This window comes from Heterodontus francisci, chromosome 6 (assembly GCF_036365525.1).
Source record: "Heterodontus francisci isolate sHetFra1 chromosome 6, sHetFra1.hap1, whole genome shotgun sequence".
NCBI classification, from domain to species: domain Eukaryota; kingdom Metazoa; phylum Chordata; class Chondrichthyes; order Heterodontiformes; family Heterodontidae; genus Heterodontus; species Heterodontus francisci.
Genome location: NC_090376.1, coordinates 91408049 through 91418280, shown reverse-complemented (window position 1 = coordinate 91418280; position 10232 = coordinate 91408049).

The window sequence follows — 10232 nt, the reverse complement described above, 5'->3', positions numbered from 1 at the left end:
GGTGTTGGCCGCTTCAAGGACTTCTGTGTTGGAGATATAGTCCTGCCACCTGATGCCAAGTATTCTCCGGAGGCAGCGAAGATGGAATGAATTGAGACGTCGCTCTTGGCTGGCATACGTTGTCCAGGCCTCGCTGCCGTAGAGCAAGGTACTGAGGACACAGGCCTGATACACTCGGACTTTTGTGTTCCGTGTCAGTGCGCCATTTTCCCACACTCTCTTGGCCAGTCTGGACATAGCAGTGGAAGCCTTACCCATGCGCTTGTTGATTTCTGCATCTAGAGACAGGTTACTGGTGATAGTTGAGCCTAGGTAGGTGAACTCTTGAACCACTTCCAGAGCGTGGTCGCCAATATTGATGGATGGAGCATTTCTGACATCCTGCCCCATGATGTTCGTTTTCTTGAGGCTGATGGTTAGGCCAAATTCATTGCAGGCAGACGCAAACCTGTCGATGAGACTCTGCAGGCACTCTTCAGTGTGAGATGTTAAAGCAGCATCGTCAGCAAAGAGGAGTTCTCTGATGAGGACTTTCCGTACTTTGGACTTCGCTCTTAGACGGGCAAGGTTGAACAACCTGCCCCCTGATCTTGTGTGGAGGAAAATCCCATTTATACTAACACTACAGTAATCCCATATTCCCTACCACCTACCGACACTAGGAGCAATTTACAACGGCCAATTTACCTATCACCTGCAAGTCCTTGGCTGTGGGAGGAAACCAGAGCACCCGGCGAAAACCCACGTGGTCACAGGGAGAACTTGCAAACTCCGCACAGGCAGTACCCAGAATCGAACCCGGGTCCCTGGAGCTGTGAGGCTGCGGTGCTAACCACTGCGCCACTGTGCAGCCCCATTATTATTATCCATTATTAATTCCCCAGACTCACTTTTTATGGGACTAACGCTCACTTTGTTAGCTCTTTTCTTTTTTAAATATCTATAGAAACGCTTACTATCTGTCTTTATATCTCTAGCTAGCTTTCTCTCATTTAGTCATTCTTTGCTGTTTTTTATATTCTGTTCAATCTTCTGACCTGCCTCCCATTTGCGCAATTATAGGCTTTTTCTTTAAGTTTGACACTATCTTTAACTGTTTTGGTTAACCACAGATGACGGGTCCAACCCTTGGAATTTTTCTTTCTCGTTGAAATGTATCTATTCTGTGTATTCTGAAATATCCCCTTAGATGTCTGCCACTGCATCTCTATTGATCTATCCCTTCACCTGATTTGCCAGTTCACTTCAGCTAGCTCCGCTTACATGCCCTCATAATTGCCCTTATTTAAGTTTAAAATACTACTCTTGGAACCACTCTTCTCTCCCTCGAACTGAATGTAAAATTCAATCATATTATGATTGCTGCTACCTAGGAATGCCTTAACTATGAGGTCATTAATTAATCCTATCTCGTTGCACAATACCAGGTCAAGTATCGCCTACTCTCTGGTTGGCTGCAGAACGTATTGTTCCAAGAAATTATCCCGAAAACATTCTATGTACTCCTCATCCAGGCTACCTCTGCCCATCTAATTTTTCCAGTCTATATGTAGGTTAAAATCCCCCATAATTATCGCTATACCTTTCTGACAAGCTGCCATTATTTCTTCCTTTATACCCTGTCCCACAGTGTGATTAATGTTAGTGGCCTGTACACCACTTCCACAAGTGACTTCTTGCTTTTATTATTTCTCATCTCTACCCAAACTGCTTCTACATCCTGGCCTCCTGAACTTAGGTCATCCCTCTCTATTGCGCTAATACCATCATTAATTAACAGAGCCACCTCTCCACCTTTTCTTAGCCTCCTGTCCTTCCTAAATGCCTTGTATCCTTCAATTTTCAGGTCCCAATCTAAGTCGTCCTGCACCCATATCTCTGTAATAGCTATCAGATAGTACCTATTTATTTCTATTTGCGCTCTCAATTCATCTGTTTTGTTTTGAATGCTACGTGCATTCAGATACAGCACCTTTAGTTGTGTCCTTTTATTATTTTTGTAACCTCTAGCCTTATCTGTTGATTTACTCTTAGATTTGTATACTCTGTCCCTTCCTGTCACAATCTATCATTTCCCATATTAATACCTTTCTCTCTTGCCTTGTCTCTATTCCTTGATTTATCATATCTTCCCAAATTTGATCCCTTGCCCCCACTATTCAGTTTAAAATCCCTACTTCCCTAGTTAAGCGGCTCGCTAGAACACCGGCCCCAGCACGGTTCAGGTGTAGACCGTCCCAAAGGTACAGCCACCACTTTCCCCAGTACTGGTACCAGTGCCCCACGAACTGGAACCCACTTCTACCACACCAGTCCTTGAGCCATGCATTCATTTCTCTAATCAGCACTGTAGCTGCCTCAGAGGGTCTGATGTGATGTGTGTAAATAACTCCAGAGGCAGTGGTGCCTGAAGGAAATATAAATCTTGCATTCAGGTACAGAGTTAGCCATGATGTTTTCTGCCTGCCTATAGGCTGAGCGACTCAGCCTGCCTAAACAGGTCAGTGAAGTAATTTTGAACAGTTCCGACATTTCATCCCGTCAGTGAAGGTATGCGGGCCAGAAACAAAGATACAAATTGCAACTTGAAAAAAATGACTGTGCAAGTGCAGTCATTTTTTCTGTTCTTCTGACTGCTCTGGAATCTGCTGCGCAATATAAAGTTAGCATTACAGGTCAGGGTCACCTCCTTTGTTTCACATCCTTAGATTTTGTTTGTGTAATTTGGTCTGTAAAACTTTACATTCCCTTTATTAATCCTGTTGGAGTTCCTTTAAAGGAATGACACGTGCCTTATTTGGTGTTAATATTTTTGACTGCAATTCTATCACTGGCAATATGCCAATTCAAAATGTATATTTGTTTCCATTCATTTCAAGCTACATCTGTTTAAATTATTAGTAGACTGAGAAAAGTGTAGCTGTATATTCTGGCCAATTGCAGCCGAACTCCCGCAACTGCCACCTCCTCCCAGTAACAAGTGACAGACATGCCATACTCATTACTGCATCTGTCACTCCAGCTGATCAGAAGGAGGTTGGCTAGTATCAGTTACATTGGGCAAGGTGTAGAGTTTTATTATTCTTTTTAAATTCCCTATGCAGAGATAAATTTGCATTTTGGTCTCAATATAAAAGTTAATGATTAATAAATTGTGATCAGCAATTAATGTACCTTTAATATCATTGCCTGGCAAGCTGGGTTTGATAATAAGCGCATGACACGATTGTTAAATTCATTTCTTTTGCCCAGAGGCTGATACTCTGCTTCTGGGAAGTGTCCTATTTAACTTATCCACTGGTCTGGTGAGCTGCTCCTGCTAGTGCTATTTGGAATGGCAGGTGCTTTATGCTAATACATTATGTAAATGCCATTCAAACTATAAATAGGCTAACACCATCCAGAGTGTATTTTAATTTGAAGCTCAGCATAGACTTGTATCAGTATGGGTTGCTGAAACTTTTGCCGAAGAACTGATGAAATATAACAGACGCCACAAATCACTCCACATCATTCAAATCGGCAGCTTAACCATGTTGTGGTGAAGTGAACCAAGTATCTGCCACACTATTGTACATCTTTCCCTTTCACCTCCATTAACCATTTGAGAGCTACTGGAGCATTTCTTCTCAAATGAATTCTTAAAAAACATGGGAATTGAATAACTCATTATTTGGAGAAAAAACAATTCAAATTTTGCAGGTAGATTCACAAGACTGGTTCCAGGGATGAGGAACTTCCATTATGACGATAGATTGGAGAAGAGAAAGTTGAGAGGTGACTTCATAGAGGTATTCAAAATCAGGAGGGGTCTGGACAGAGGAGATAGAGAGAAACTGTTCCCACTTGTGAAAGGATCGAGAACGAGTGGGCACAGATTTAAAGTAATGGGTAACAGAAGCAAAAGTGACATGAGGAAAAACTTTATCACGCAGCGAATGGTTAAGGTCTGGAATGCACTGCATTCAAAAAGACTGTTATATGAAAAGGAAGAATGTTACGGGGAGGAGGTGGGGGAATGGCACTAAGTGAATTGTTCTTTTGGAGGGCCGGTGCGGAAACGATGGGTCGAATGACCTCCTTCTGCGCTGTAACATTGTTTTTTTTTATTGACTATGGAGGTTAACTCTTAACAACAAAAGTGCACCCACCTCAAAATAATTCTGATGGATTGTGGTGTGGCACTGAGTTACACAGACCAGAGATATCTGTATTTGACTCTGTGCCATAGTCAATTAGGGACAATGTTATGTTACAGACTTTAGTGTGCTTGAACTCGGGAGTTCAGCTATTGATCAAGGGTTTCATTGCTAGCTGCTGTCAAATGACCCTTGTTGGAAATACACATCAACAACAACAACAGCAGATAAGAACAGGATTGGGCTTGACAATCATGGTCCTCACACACAAAGGGCTGGATTTTAAGAGCCCGCTGCTGATCTCGGCGGCGAGCTCAAAAGGGCCACATGCCAAAGACCTGCCGCAATCTAAAGTGCTGCGGCTCATTTAAATAGTCGGGGCTTCCTGGCACCATCCCCAATCTTGTGGAGGGGGCGGGCTGTCTGTTCCCAGCAATGGTGCCAGCTGCCTTATGTGTAGGCCCTGGTGCCATTTCTAAAGGGCAGCCAGTCCTGCCATCCAATTTAAATTATTAAAGTCCTACACCACAAAATTAATTAAATAAATTTCTAATGCCCCCTTCCCACCCCTTCAATAACATTACAGTAACTATTTGCCCTTTCCCCCTTCAAAACACTTAACTTTTACTTCTGACCTTCCCCCCCAAAGTACACAAAGTTTAAGGTTCAACCCTTCCCACCATCCCCTACACCCATTACGTGTACTTCACCCTGTTCCATGCCACCCACCCCCATCCCCCGCACCCCGCGCTGCACTGATAAACTTACATCCTCCCCCCTCCCCACCAGTGTGGCACCTCGATTCCCCAGACGGGGATCTGAAGGTGCGAGAGTGCCGGCTGCTGTGCCAAAGATCAGGGCGGGACCTCAAGATCACAGGTAAGTCTATTTAAATGTATTAATTTTATTCATTTGAATATTTAAATCGTGGTCCCATCACCCAGCGGTGGGCATGCCGCCACAGAGCCTCACCGCCGCCAGGAGTATCGCACTGGGTCCTCTTGGCGCGAAGTCTGTGATAGGCCTCATCTGGAGCCATCTTCATGCCCCCCCCTGCAACGGAACCTGATGCCTGGGGGAGAACAAAATCCAGCCCAAGGTGTCTGTGGACGCTCACTATACAGGAAGATTGACAACTTGGGGAAAATGTCCTGTAGGGCTGCTACTGCCTGTGGAACCATACCCCTTGGAATTAACTTTTGAAAACAGATGCCAATTCAATTCACTCCACATGATATCAAGAAACAACTGAAGGCACTGGATACTGCAAAGGCCTGACAATATTCCGGCAACAGTACTGAAGATGTGCTCCAGAACTTGCCGCCCCCTAGCCAAACTGTTCCAGTACAGATACAACACTGGCATCTACCCGGCAAAGCGGAAAATTGCCCAGGTATGTCCTGTACACAAAAGGCAGGACAAATCCAACCCGGTCAATTACCGCCCCATCAATCTACTCTCAATCATCAGTAAAGTGATGGAAGGTGTCATCGATAGCGCTATCATGCGGCACTTGCTTAGCAATAACCTGCCCAGTGATGCTTAGTTTAGGTACCGCCAGGGCCACTCAACTCCTGACCTCATTACAGCCTTGGTTCAAACATGGTCAAAAGAGCTGAACGCAAGAGAGGTAGATAGATTCTTGTTAGGTAAGGGAATCAAAGATTATCGGGGGTAGATGGGAATGTGGAATTCAAGACAGAAACAGATCAGACATCGTATTATTAAATGGCAGAGCAGGCTTACTGGGCTGAATGACCTACTTCTGCTCCCAATTAGTGTGGTCATAAGAGATGAGGTGAGAGTGACTGCCCTTGACATCAAGGCAGTATTTGACCGAGTACGGCATCAAGGAGCCCTAGCAAAACTGAGGTCAATGGGAATCAGGGGGAAAACTCTCCACTGGTTGGAGTCAAATCTAGCACAAAGGAAGATGGTTGTGGTTGTTGGAGGTCAATCATCTCAGCTCCAGGACATCACTGCAGGAGTTCCTCAGGGTATTGTCCTAGGCTCAACCATCTTCAGCTGCTTCATCAATTACCTTCCTTCAAGCGTAAGGTCAGACGTGGGGATGTTCGCTGATGATTGCACAATGTTCAGCACCATTCGCGACTCTTCAAATACTGAAGCAGTCCGTGTAGAAATACAGCAAGGCCTGGACAATATCCAGGCTTGGGCTGATAAGTGGCAAGTAAAATTCATGCCACACAAGTGCCAGGCAATGACTATCTCCAACAAGAGCGAATCTAACCATCTTCCCTTGACATTCAATGGAATTATGATCACTGAATCCCCCACTATCAACATCCTGGAGGTTACCATTGTCCAGAAACTGAACTGGAGTAGCCATATAAACACCATGGCTACAAGAGCAGGTCAGAGGCTAGGAATCCTGCGGCGAGTAACTCACCACCTGACTCCCCAAAGCCTGTCCACCATCTACAAGGCACAAGGCAGGCGTGTGATGGAATACTCTCCACTTGCCTGGATGGGTGCAGCTCCAACCACTCTCAAGAAACTCGAAACCATCCAAGACAAAGCAGCCCGCTTGATTGTCACCCCACTTACCACCTTCAACATTCGCTCCCTCAACCACTAACACACAGTGGCAGAGTGTGTACCATCTACAGGATGCACTGCAGCAACGCACCAAGGCTCCTTAGACAGCACCTTCCAAACCCCTGACCTCTACCAACTAGAAGGACAAGGGCAGCAGATGCATGGGAATACCACCACCTGCAAGTTCCCCTCCAAGTCACACACCATCCTGACTTGGAACTATATCGCCGTTCATTCACAGCCTCTGGTTCAAATTCCTGGAAGTCCCTTCCTAACAGCACTGTGAGTGTACCTACCCCACATGGACCGCAGCGGTTCAAGAAGGTGGCTCACCACCATCTTCTCAAGGGCTATTAGGGATGGGCAATAACTGCTGTCCTAGCCAGCGATGCCCACATCCCATGAACGAATAAAATAGAAATATAAGAAGAAGAAAAATAACAGGGAATTTAGATTAGATTAGAGATTAGATTAGATTAGAGATACAGCACTGAAACAGGCCCTTCGGCCCACCGAGTCTGTGCCGAACATCAACCACCCATTTATACTAATCCTACACTAATCCCATATTCCTATCAAACATCCCCACCTGTTCCTATATTTCCCTACCACCTACCTATACTAGTGACAATTTATAATGGCCAATTTACCTATCAACCTGCAAGTCTTTTGGCTTGTGGGAGGAAACCGGAGCACCCGGAGAAAACCCACGCAGACACAGGGAGAACTTGCAAACTCCACACAGGCAATACCAGGAATCGAACCCGGGTCCCTGGAGCTGTGAGGCTGCGGTGCTAACCACTGCGCCACTGTGCCACCGTTCATTCACAGCCTCTGGTTCAAATTCCTGGAAGTCCCTTCCTAACAGCACTGTGAGTGTACCTACCCCACATGGACCGCAGCGGTTCAAGAAGGTGGCTCACCACCATCTTCTCAAGGGCTATTAGGGATGGGCAATAACTGCTGTCCTAGCCAGCGATGCCCACATCCCATGAACGAATAAAATAGAAATATAAGAAGAAGAAAAAAACTCAGTAACAACATTGTTTACGACCAGCAATTTCACAGTTACATGTACTATTATAAGAATAGTGTGAATTTAAGGGATATTGCCATCAAACTTTCTTGACTTGAAATTGTCAAGTTACTACTAAAGGTCAATTAACACTGTAGGTATCAATCTAAAATGAAAAGCTGCAGTTTAGGGTCCAGACAGAACACTGGTTGGATTGCTTGGCTCATGTCTGGCTGGAAATTTTAACTAAAATAAAACAGAAAGTGCTGGAAAAACTCAGCAGATCTGGCAGTATCTGTGGAGAGAGAAGCAGAGTTAACTTTCAGGTCAGCAACCTTGCATCAGGTGCCATCATAGTTCTGATGAAAAGTCATTGACCCCTAGGGAGGGGGGTTCAGTGAACCCCATGAACACATTACAAACCAGCTATGACAAGGCAGTGAATCTACACTCAAAAGCCAATTCTGCTCTTGGGCCAAAAAATCCAGAATTCTTGTGGTTCCTGCATGCACCTATTCTAGTTGACTAAAAGGCCGATCCCACTGCATTTTGCCGGTTCAACTCACTTAAATAGGGTCCTGACACAATTTTTCCATTTTCAAGAAATATTTTTGTAACGGGTGGAAGTAAAGCTCTTAAAGTGCTGCTGCACTCTTAAAGGGAGCCTGCTTTTTTCTTGGAGCTAATAAACAATGGCCAGGATCTTGTGGGAGCAGTGGGGCTCCCAGTGCTGGGCCGAAAAAGCCGGGGGAACCCTGCCTCAGCCTTTTCGTGCCCTTCACGCCCCCAGCGCGACCCTCCATTGTTCTGGAGGCGCAGTTTCCAGTGCTGGGATCTCCGTCCCTTTAAAGACGGGGATCCTGCCTCCAGGGGCTGCCAGTCAATCAGAGAGCCGGCACCTCAGTAGTATTGGCAGCGGCACCTGGGGGCAATGACAACTGCCAACACGGCAGAGGCCTTGGACCTGGGCTGACGCTGGAACCCCTGACCTCAGGTAAGTGAGGCGGGGTCGCCGGGGAGAGTCCACAAGGCCCTGGCGAGGGGGTTGTGGGAGGGTGAGCGTGAAGTCCAAAAGGAGGGGAGGTCTGTGGAGGTGGAAGTTTTGCTGGCGCAGATTGCCCACAGCAGAGGGGGACCCCTCCAAGCCTGCAGGGAGAGCACCTTGTTTTACAAGATTCCAGCAGCGGCGGGAAGAGGCCCTTAAGCGGAGGATAGGGGCTGCAATTGGCCTTTGGGCAGGAAGGCCATCATTGGCCTATCCCACCCATGGCAAAATCGCTTGGTGACGGTACGGCAACAGGCCCTCCATCCCCCCCATCACAATTCTATAGGCCCCACCCCCCACCACCTCTGACCCCGCCTCAGGGGGGACCATAAAATCCATCTCAGTATGGCTGTAGGAATTTCCAGAACTGTATCCTTCAGTAAGAAGAACCTGGAAACTATTAGAAGTTATAGCCTTAAGGAAAACAAGAGTTCTGGAGGCAGAGGGAAATCCTTCAACCAGAGCAAACATGGCAGGAGGTGGCCAATTATATGAATGCTGTCTCCTGGACACACCGCTATTCAAAGCAAATAAAAAAATGTTCTCCAGACTTAAGATGAGTACCTAGATGGAGAAGACTTATGGATGCCCACTAAAAGCAAGGAGATACGTAAACTAATATGCAAGAAGCACTCTTCCAACAGCATTCTGCCACATCTGTAATGCAGCCTGCAAACCGCTGACCTTAGCTCTCACCTTCAATCCCTATATATTTCAAGCTGCACCTTCAACTTGGTGAGTTCTAAAAAGGATCAATCTCTTTTCACTCACACAACTCTGGCAAGTTTTCTCACAAATTCACTTTAGTGGTCCTGGAACTGCTTGCATTCTCTCTTTCTTTCATCCCAGGTGTAACGTAGTTTGCTCATTCGGGTGCTCTTCCTGTTGCCTCCTAATGCTCAAAGCGTCTCTTTATTTGTTCAAAGGAGAAGGCAGTGCATAATCATCAGCAGCAAACCCCTACTGTTGATGCAATAGCCAACCGACAACACCACACTCACCATGAGGAGCAGACCCTTCAAATAATGATAATAGAGGCCATTGAGGCAGTAGGCAAGGGAGACTTTGACGGCTTTGTGCTAGCCTAACAAGGATTCCCATCCTCTTCTTTGTACAAAACAATCAGTGACATGTTAGTGGTATTGCAACTGTGTGCACAGCTATTAGCTACCTTCCCTTTGCTAACAACTGTAAGAGGAAAAGCTAGACTATGGAGGAACAGAAAGCAGCCCATCACATCAGTATCCACCAAGCACTTCAAATCCTGTAAGTATCAGCCTAGATAGTTCACTTTGGTGAATTAGATAGGCGAGGACAGGAGGGAACATCATATGAAACATTGAGCACCACTGAGGAACAGCAAGTGCACATGCCAGCAGACAAGTAGCAAGAGGATGGGAGGGTTAGAGTCAACAGGCAACTGCCATGATACTTAGTAACTCATAATTTACAGGGACTGCATACTGAACTGCTT